Source organism: Tachypleus tridentatus, chromosome 12, assembly GCF_004210375.1.
Source record: "Tachypleus tridentatus isolate NWPU-2018 chromosome 12, ASM421037v1, whole genome shotgun sequence".
NCBI lineage: Eukaryota > Metazoa > Arthropoda > Merostomata > Xiphosura > Limulidae > Tachypleus > Tachypleus tridentatus.
This window is the reverse complement of record NC_134836.1, coordinates 25993208-26003326: the sequence shown is the minus strand read 5'-3', so window position 1 is coordinate 26003326 and position 10119 is coordinate 25993208.

Genomic DNA, 10119 nt, shown 5'->3' with positions numbered 1-10119 from the left:
AAACTACACCCTTGTGCAAATTAATTGAGACAAGACGAAACATTACGATTTTTTCAATTTTTTTTGCATTTTATTTCTGAGAATCTAAAAATTACTCACAAATTAATACATGATATGACCGCCTTTATTTTTCAGAAGATCATTAATCCGCTTTGGCATCGAGTCCACGAGTTGACTGCAATCTTTAGTAATTTTTGGATCGCCGTACCACACCTCAATTATGGTCTCAATTAACTTATCTTTCGTAGTACAATCTTTTCCCCGAAGTGTTTCTTTACAAATCGCCCAAAGATTTTCAATAGGATTTAAGTCCGGAGAGTTTCTAGGCCAGTCCAGCACCTTTATTTGCGTTGTAGTCATAAAATTCTTCACAACTTTCGATGTGTGGCACGGAGCCAGATCTTGTTGAAAAATGTCAGATCCATCTGTAAATCTCTTTTTCAATTCTGGAACGACTCTTCTCTGCAAAACTTCGATGTGCTGTGGTCCTCGCATCATGCTTTCTATGATATGTAAGCCTCCGACGCCATAGTAGCTGAAAAAGCCCCAAAACATCTTCTTCAATGGATGTTTTACGAACTGATTGATGGGAGATTCTCGAAGTTTCTCACCTGGAGATCTGCGAATATGCGAACTTCTTTGACCCTGTACGAAGAAATGAGTCTCGTCACTGAATAACACCTTCCTCCATTGTTCTTGCGTTCAGTTCTTGTATTTCAGACCCCATTGATACCGTTTTTCTTCATTGAATTGGTAAGAGGTTGTTTTTTTGACTGGTCTCCTTGCCCTTCTAACACAATTTCGAATGACGTAATATTCCTCAAAATTTCGTCATATATCTCAAAAATAGATCGACCGTACTGCAAAACACAGCTAATGGCGCCGTCTGTGTGAAAAAATGACTATTAAAGGAAATCAGCGGGTCCAGCGAACCTACACCAGCCGCCATGCTGAAAATATTGTAAAATGACCATTTGTTTCAATTAATTTGCACAAGGGTGTAAAACAGTGATAAATAACCTCCCTTATAGTTACGCTATAGAAACTAGATGAACGAATTCTTGTCATAATCCGCATGCATTCAATACGCCCTATCAAACATTATTATTTATGCTAATTGCTCAGGCTAGTAACATATGACAATAAACACTCTCTAATTAGGATAATTTTGTAAAAACTTATTCAGTAAATTTGTGCTTTAAAGTGGTGAATGAATAATGGCCGTTCACACGTATATGATTCCTTTGGAAACTTTGCTAAAAACTGTTAATCAAATTTTGTTTGCTTAACCAATATCTCACCCTATTGTTTGTTGCTCTAAATCAGCCGTCTTTAGTCTGAATGACAATAAAATAAAATAAAAAAGGCCTACTTTTACTCTTAGTTAAAGCTGTAGTAAATGTTTCAAACCTATAGTTTACGTGACTATTTTGAGTAAGCGCGCACGAAAGGTTCGGTCAAAATTGAGCAGTTTTTTAATACCTTTGCACATGCCAATTATATTTAGACCAAATTGGACGCCTAATTGTAAATTATAAAACCCTATCTATTTACAAAATTTGAGAAATCCATAAAGATTAAGTATGTTTTTCTATCAAATAAAGTTTTTGAGCTTTTAATGCTAAGAAATAAAAAATGACAAAATTTAATAAAAACAGGAAATTTTTATATCTCGTGTATTTCTTAATGGATTGCTATGAATTTTAATGTGTGAAGTAAGGTTCTAGTGGAACATATCCACTGAACATATGTGATAGTTCGGATTACCACAATCTGAGCCACAGAAAATGGAAAAAAAACCATTAAACTATCACTCCTGTCTGTAACACACAGTGTGCACTGCAGATTGTTTTGACCTCACAGCACACTATCCTACGTCTTGATTAATCATATCTGACATCCGATAGTAATTTGTCTAATTTCATGTATAGCGTATATTTTGTGTGAAACTAGTTTTAATAACTATCTATATTGAAAACATATTATGTTTTTCAAAGACACTTTATTCAACGATAGCACATTGGAAAATTTCTTGCACAAAAGTGTGTGTGTATGCTTTCTTATAGCAAACCCATATAAAGCTAACTGTTGAGTCCACCGAAGGGAATCGAACCCCTGATTTTAGTGTTATAAATCCGTAGACTTACATCTGTACTAGCTAGGGACTGCGCAAAAGATTTTTTAAAGTCAAGCCCAAAGCAACACAATAGACTATCGAAACCCGGTTTCTAGCGTTGTAAGTTCACAAACATGCTGCTGTGCCCCTTGCACAAAAGAAATAAATGTTATATATAAAATATAAAATGAAGATTATATATACATTGCTGGCCAACATCTTAAGGTCAATGAACATAAAGAAAAAATATGCATTTTGTATTGTTAGACTTAACCACTTATTTGAGTAGAACTTCGAAAGATGAGAATAATTGTTTGTTTGTTTTGGAATTTCGCACAAAGCTACTCGAGGGCTATCTGTGCTAGCCGTCCCTAATTTAGCAGTGTAAGACTAGAGGGAAGGTAGCTAGTCATCACCACCCACCGCCAACTCTTGGGCTACTCTTTTACCAACGAATAGTGGGATTGACCGTAACATTGTAACGCCCCCACGGCTGGGAGGGCGAGCATGTTTGGTGCGACCGGTATGCGAACCCGCGACCCTCAGATTAAAAGTTGCACGTCTCAACACGCTTGGCCATGCCGGACCAGATGAAAGAAAGAAAAGGGAAAATAAAAATAAACAAACTTTTTTAGCATTTACTAGGGAAAATGTGAACACTATGAAATTAGTCTAAATACTAGCTGGTCAAAAGTTTAAGACCATACTGAAACGAATCTTTAATCGGTAAACACGTAACGAAATTTAGTCATTTGTGTTGAAGCATTAGTGTTGTCAACATCTCCTACTGACATCTCCTGTGTTACATTGGATAAAAACATGGCAAAGGCTAAAAAGGTGACAGAGTTTGAACGTGGCAGAATGGTCGAGCTGCAGAAGCAAGGTCTCTCTCAACGTGCCATCGCTGGTGAGATTTGGCGTAGTAAAACTGCTGTTGCAAATTTCTTAAAAACCCTGAGGGATACAAAATGAGAATTTCAAGTGATCGGCCCAAGAAACGTTCGCCGGCGTTAAGCAGGAGGATTCGACGGGTTGTCCGGCAAGACACCAACTGATCGTCGAACCAGATTAAGGCCCTTACGAACGAAGAATGCAGCTCAAGAACAATAAGACGGCATCTAGGAGAGAAAGGCTTTAAAAACCGTAAACGTCTTCAAAGGCCGCTCCTCCTTCCACATCACAAAACAGCTCAGTTAAACTTTGCTGAGAAGCACCAAACATGGGACGTAGAAAAGTGGAAGAAGATTTTATTCTCAGATGAGAAAAAATTTAACCTGGATAGTCCAGATGGCTTCCAACGTTACTGGCACGATAAGAATATCCCACCGGAGATATTTTTTACACGACACAGTGGAGGAGGTTTCATCATGATCTGGGGTGCTTTCTCCTTCCATGGAACAGTAGAGCTTCAGGTTATACAGGGGCGTCAAACAGGAACTGAAAATGTTTGGGGGTGGATGGAAAGGGAAGTTTATAGAAATGGATATCAATTCCAAACAGTGCATGATCTTCGTGAAGCCATCTTTACCACTTGGAATAACATTGCAGCCAGCCTTCTGCAAACGCTTATATCGACCATGCCAAAGCGAATGTTTGCAGTTATTCACAATGACGGCCGTGCAACTCACTACTGAGACTTCTTGTTGGGCATTTCCTATCCTGTTTAGGACTTCTTTTTGGTATAGTCTTAAACTTTTGACCAGCTAGTATTTAGGCTAATTTTATAGTGTTCACATTTTCCTTATTAAATGCTAAAGAAGTTTTTTATTTTTATTTTCCCTTTTCTTATTATCGTCTTTCGAAGTTATACTCAAATAATTGGTTGAGTCTAACAACGCAAAATGCATATTTTTTCCTTATGTTCATTGGCCTTAATATTTTCGCCAGCAGTGTATATACGGAATCAGTAAACAGTTGGTACGCTGTACAATACTGAATAACTAGCTGAAGTATTTGTCCCCTGGACAAAAAGCATGTAAATTTATGATTAATGAAAAATTATCCTATAACATGAAATGTTGATTCCCTTATTTGTAATTGTAAAAAAAAAAAAAAAAAAAAAAGCCTATAAAAACTGCAAAACTGAAAACGTGTATGTACCTTCTCGTGGACTCGATGAACCTTTATACAATTATTGTAAAGGTAATGGTAAAAAAAAAAAACGGCAGAAATGCCCACAAAAACCACAAAACTCAAAACTGAAAATTTATATGAACTCTTGCATGGACCTAATGAATCTCCATACCAATTTTGGTGAAGATCCATTGCAATCTACGAAGTGTTTAGTTAGATGGACATAAAATACGCAACAGACAGTATTATTATATTTATGTAGACGAATTCGGCGAATTGTGATAACATTAATCACATACCTAAATTACTTTAGGTTACTATATAGGGAAGTGAAATGGACCTAAAATTTCATATAAAATAAATATTCTTGCAAAGTAATGTAATAAAGTATAATTTTTCAATAACCAGAAGAATTAGTCAAGTTAAAATTCGTTGGTTGTTAACATAAAATTTAGAAGTATATTAATGGCATAACTTTACACGTTTAAAAACAACATTAAAAAGCTACAGATGTTCTTTTCATTTAATTAAATTAAGTCTACTTATTTTGCATTTATTTATAACCATAAAAAGTGATGTATGGGATAACTTGGTTATGTTTTATCAATTATATCGGACCGGCATGACCATGTGGATTAAGGCGTTCGACTCGTGATCTGAGGGTCGCGGCTTCGAATCCCTATTGCACCAAACATTCTCGCCCTTTCGGCCGTGGGAGCGTTATAATGTTACGGTCAATTCCACTACCCAGAATGTAAGGTGATGAAGGTATGCTTTAAAAATTTTGTTGTGATAAGAAAATTAAGTAACCTACACAGTGTGTTGTAGCTAGAAATGGGGCTAATAGAATGTGGGTAGCATCTCTAGAAGGATTGAATACAAGAGATATTACTGTAGAGACCATCCGTACGGTTTTATTTAGAGTACTGTGTACGGTTTTGGGCTCCCTTCCTTGAGAAAAACATTGAATTGTGTGAGAAAGTTCAGAGAAGAGCCACAATGGCAATATCTTGGTTTAGTAGGATTGTCCTATGAGGAGATACTGAAATATCTATACTTGCTGGGGGAGGGGAGTTGATTAAAACAATTAGATATTGTTAAAGATATTGGTAGTAAAGATCCATTAAACATTTTTGTATTTTGCAGTGAAAACAATTGGACAGGGGGTGGGGTCATAAGTTCAAATTTTGGCACTGTAGGAGTCGTCTGTAATTTAGGCAGTATTACTTTTCAAACATGGTGCTTGGCTTCTGGAATGAGCTACCTTCAAGGGTGGTGGAGGCAGAAAATTAAACTGGGTTTAAGAAACAATTGGATGAATACATGAGTGGTAAGGAGTGGTTATAGTTGGGAGTTAGTAGGAAAATCCTTGATGTATTAATAAGCTCCTTTTTTTAGTATCTTTAAAGTTTTATAAAATTGTATAAACATACTGTGTATAAATTTGGTTAGTGAATAATATTTTATTTTTTGATAAAGGTGTTTTTGCACTGAACACCAAGTTTTAGTTTCCTCATTCATTAGAGTAAAAAAGAACTAGATGTCTAAAACTTTTGCATTTTTACTTAAAATGTCTTCTGAGTGTGGATAGAAGGCTGTGGCTGAGCAGTTATTTCATTATTATTTGTGTATGTATTGTGTATATATACATCTTAATGTCTTACGTACTGAAGATAAAAGATACACATGTGTAGAAAGGTAGAGTTGGGTTAAAGTTTTGTGTAAAATGTGTTTAAACCTTTTTTTCTTGTGTATAGATTGTACAGTTAAAGGCAGGCATTCGTTCGCATGTGAGTAAGAAGTTTTTTGTGGTGTTTTCAGGCTACAATGATTATGAATAATTCACGTGTTAAGCACTCACAGTTTGCCAGGTTGATATATACCAGAAATTGTTTGTTTTTTTGTTTTTGAAGTTCGCGCAAAGCTACTCGAGGGCTATCTGCACTAGCCGTCCCTAATTTAGCAGTGTAAGACTAGAAGAAAGGCAGCTAGTCATCACTACCCACCGCCAACTCTTGGGCTACTCTTTTACCAACGAATAACGGGATTGACTGTCACATTATAACACCCCCACGGCTGGGAGGGCGAGTATGTTTGGTGCGACCGGGATTCGAACCCGCGACCTTCGGATTACGAGTCGAACGCCTTAACACGCTAGGCCATGCCGGGCCGATATATACCAGAAATGCGTTTTAATTTGGAATTCAGAGCTGACCTGCACATTTAAGGAAGCTAGTAGAGAAGTTGTACAATTTTTATGTTGAGATTGTAGGTTAGAGAGACATTGGAGGCTGTTATAAATAGGGTAAAGGCTACGGATAACAAAAGAAAAAGAGAATAAACTGTGAGAAATGACAACAGAAAAGGATATCAGGCTTTTGCATGTGAAATATACAGTGGTTAACAATGATTTTTAGGCAGTCAGAAATAGTACTATTAGAGCTAACAGTAATGCATTTAATTATTATGACTAGGTTCTGTTAGTATTAAGTAATAGATTTCAGCCTTTAGCTAGTGCAAATGAATTTGAAAGAAGGATAACAAAATGGACAAATAGGGATGGAAATGGAAAGCTTACAAAGGTTATTGTTATAAGTAATTATTTAGTACAGATCATGGATAGGATATTACATGAGGGAAACAGGAAGAAAACAATTAGTTTATGTTATTCAGGGAATGAGTTGAGAATATAAACAATTGTGAGTAAAACAATGATGCAGTATTTGAGTGTACACAAGAGCTGATGATGCAGGGAAGTGTATATCAGAGGAGCTTATTGTTAAGCACAAGTCAATCAAAGAAAATTGTCATAATAATTTATGTAAGGGATACTGCCAAAACTTAACTGTAATGATGAAGTCATAAGTAGATCACTATGATGAAATACCAGGCTAAGGTTAACGTGTAAAGAAAAGCAAGTTGGCTAGTTGGACGAGTTCAGTGGTTTGGTTTCATTTTTCATAAAGCTACATGAAGGTTATCTAAGCTAGCTATCCATAATTTATCAGTGGAAGACTAGAAGGAAGGCAGCTAATCAACATCATCCACCACTAACTCTTGGGCTAGTCTTTTTAACAACGAATAACTGGATTGACCTTCACCTTATAGTCGCACCACAGCTGAAAAGGTACGTTCAGTGACGAGGATTCAAACCTGTGACCTCAAATTGTGAGTCGAGCACCCTAACCTCAAGGACATTCCAAGCCCAGTTCAATGGGAAAAGTGAACTATTTGAAATAAATTATTTACATATAAATATGGTAAGTGCTACATGAGAGAAAGTAGATGGCTGTTATAAGAGGATTTCAGTCAAACTATTATGAGTTGGGTACCTCAGGGTTCAGTGCTAAGACTTTGTTCTTTTTTATTTACATCAATGATGAAGGAATAATTAACAGATTATTTAAATCTGCTGATGATATTAAGATTTTTTGGGTATTGCTGGCTGTGAGGAGGATGCTACTACTTTACAAAAACCTTGGATTATTTAGTGAATAAATAGCAAACGAATTATTTATAATAAATGCAAGGTAATGCACGTGGAAAATCAATTTGAATTACGAGTATAATTTTAACAAATTTAACAGTGATGTGGAAGAGAAAGATCTGTTCCAATTCAGCAGTCTGTTGCTTGTGGCAGGATAAACACCACTTTAGGGTATATCTACATAAATTCTAAATACAGGTTTAAAGATGCTATAATGTCATTGGTTAGACCACATTTAGAATACTGTGTTTAATTTTGGGTTCTTTACCTTATAAAGAACATTGAAGTTTGGAAAGGGGTTTAGAGGATGGTTGTTAGAATGATAGCTGACGTGAAAAGGTTGTCATACAAAAATAGATTAAGATATATGAACTTGTCTTCTCTTCAAGAAATAGTAAGAGGGTATCCGATTAAGACATTTCAGATTGGTTAGAGAATTGATATTACTGATGCATCGTCACTTTTTTCTCAGGTCCCCCACCGGGGCAGCAGTAAAAATGTGGATTTACAATATGAAAATCAGGGATTTGATTTCCTTTGCAAGACACAACAGATAGCCCGATGTGGCTTTGCTGTAAAAACAACAGTTTTTTCATACTAAATAGTAATGATGGTAAGATTATAGGATACAAATAAATTTGGTTGGGGTAACCATCTTCAGCTAAGACTTTACTTTTCTAACACACTGAATGGCTCTTAAAATTTGTCTTCAAATGTGGTAGAGACATTCAATTCAAAGGAAAGATTGATAAGTATTTTGTATCACAGAATGGCTGGTATGGGTATTAACACTTTTATTGATAAGGAAAGAACAACATCTTTACCTTCCTAGGTTATCTTCAGGTTAAGAAGGAGAGTGTTTGCAAGTGACCGTTGCCAGAAACATCTTAGAGACGAGAGAATAAATGGGTACGGAATTGTAGGGGGCATTGCAGTTGGATGTTAGGTTATTAATTAGCATAGGTATAAAGGTGTTCCTTTATATTGGTTTTAGTTGCTGTATAAGTAGGGCTTGTTTGATTTTGCATTTGTTTATATTTGTTTCCCTACTTAGTATTTGGGTATTTTCTATGGTTACGTTGTGCTTATTTGATTTGTAATGTTCAAAAACATGCAAAGCTATTTTTTTGTATTCTTTGAAACTGGTTTCCATTTTTCTGCTTGATATGTATTTTGAAGGGCAAGAACTGGCTTTGATATTTTTGATTGTTCAGTTTAATTTACTGGATAAGGCACATTCGATGGATCAAATATCCCTTGCTGTCTTCTAATGTTATGTATTCTTGAGTTTATTAGTGTTAAGAGTATTTGTAACTTTTAATATTTTAATTTTGTTCTTTTATCATGATGTAGTATAGTGATCTTTGAATTGCAAAGCAGTGTTTCCTGATGGCTTCGTTATATCATGTCTCATTTTACTATACATTATAAGTTAACAAACAATAATTTACAAACATAAAAAAGTGATTTATTTGTGAAGGGAGGGGAAAAAGAGACATACGTTTTGACACAACTTAGTCCCGTCTTTTTTGGTATGTATTTCTGTCCTAAGTAAGACAGACCAATGTTCTGTTAAAACATGTATATGTTCCCCAAAGAAGAAATCACTTCTTTATGATTCCACACTTAAGTATCAGGCTGCATTTCCAATGATAATTAAAAATTTTATTTCATTTTATACGGGCTTTACACTACCCCTCCATCAAGGATACAGGGTGAAATATTTAACTAAAAATTATTATGAAAGGACTGTTTCTTCTTTTATATTGTTTTATGTTTGTAATTTGTTTTATTGTTCACTTAAATTGGACAGGTACATCTGCATTCCATTATTTGATTGGCCTTTTAGTTGGGTCAGCTTTCACATTATTTTTTCTGTATTAATGGGTGTGAAGTCATTCTTTGTTAAAGATTATTTTATGTATTCTATGTTATTAAAAAGTTCTGTAGTGTTGTAATGTGCAAGTACTGTGATGTACGAGTTATTTCTTAATCCACAAAAAGATTCTTGATTTGTGGTTTTAGTTTTTATTTCTGTGTTGAAGGTTCTACAGTAAAATGTAATTTAATATATCAGGTTTTATATTTTATTTTACTTTATTTTAGAAAAAAGGAAAGTTATGTGATCCTTGGCCATGCTGCAAGTTTAAACGTTATTGATTTTAAAGTTACTAACTGTTACCTTTAGGACAAGTGTGAGACAGAATGGAAGAAAAGTGTGATATCTATACACATCATGGTTTCTACCTTCTTTGGTGGTATAGAAATTAATATCTAGTTTCTACACAGCTTTGGCACAATCACATGATCAGAAAAACCAATAAAACTACTTTATTCTAATTTCTTCATTCCTTTATTCTTTATAATAAGAGAACACTTATTTTGTCCAAGAGGATATTTGCACTGGCATCATAAATGCATGTTGAAAGGGTCACCAATGCTG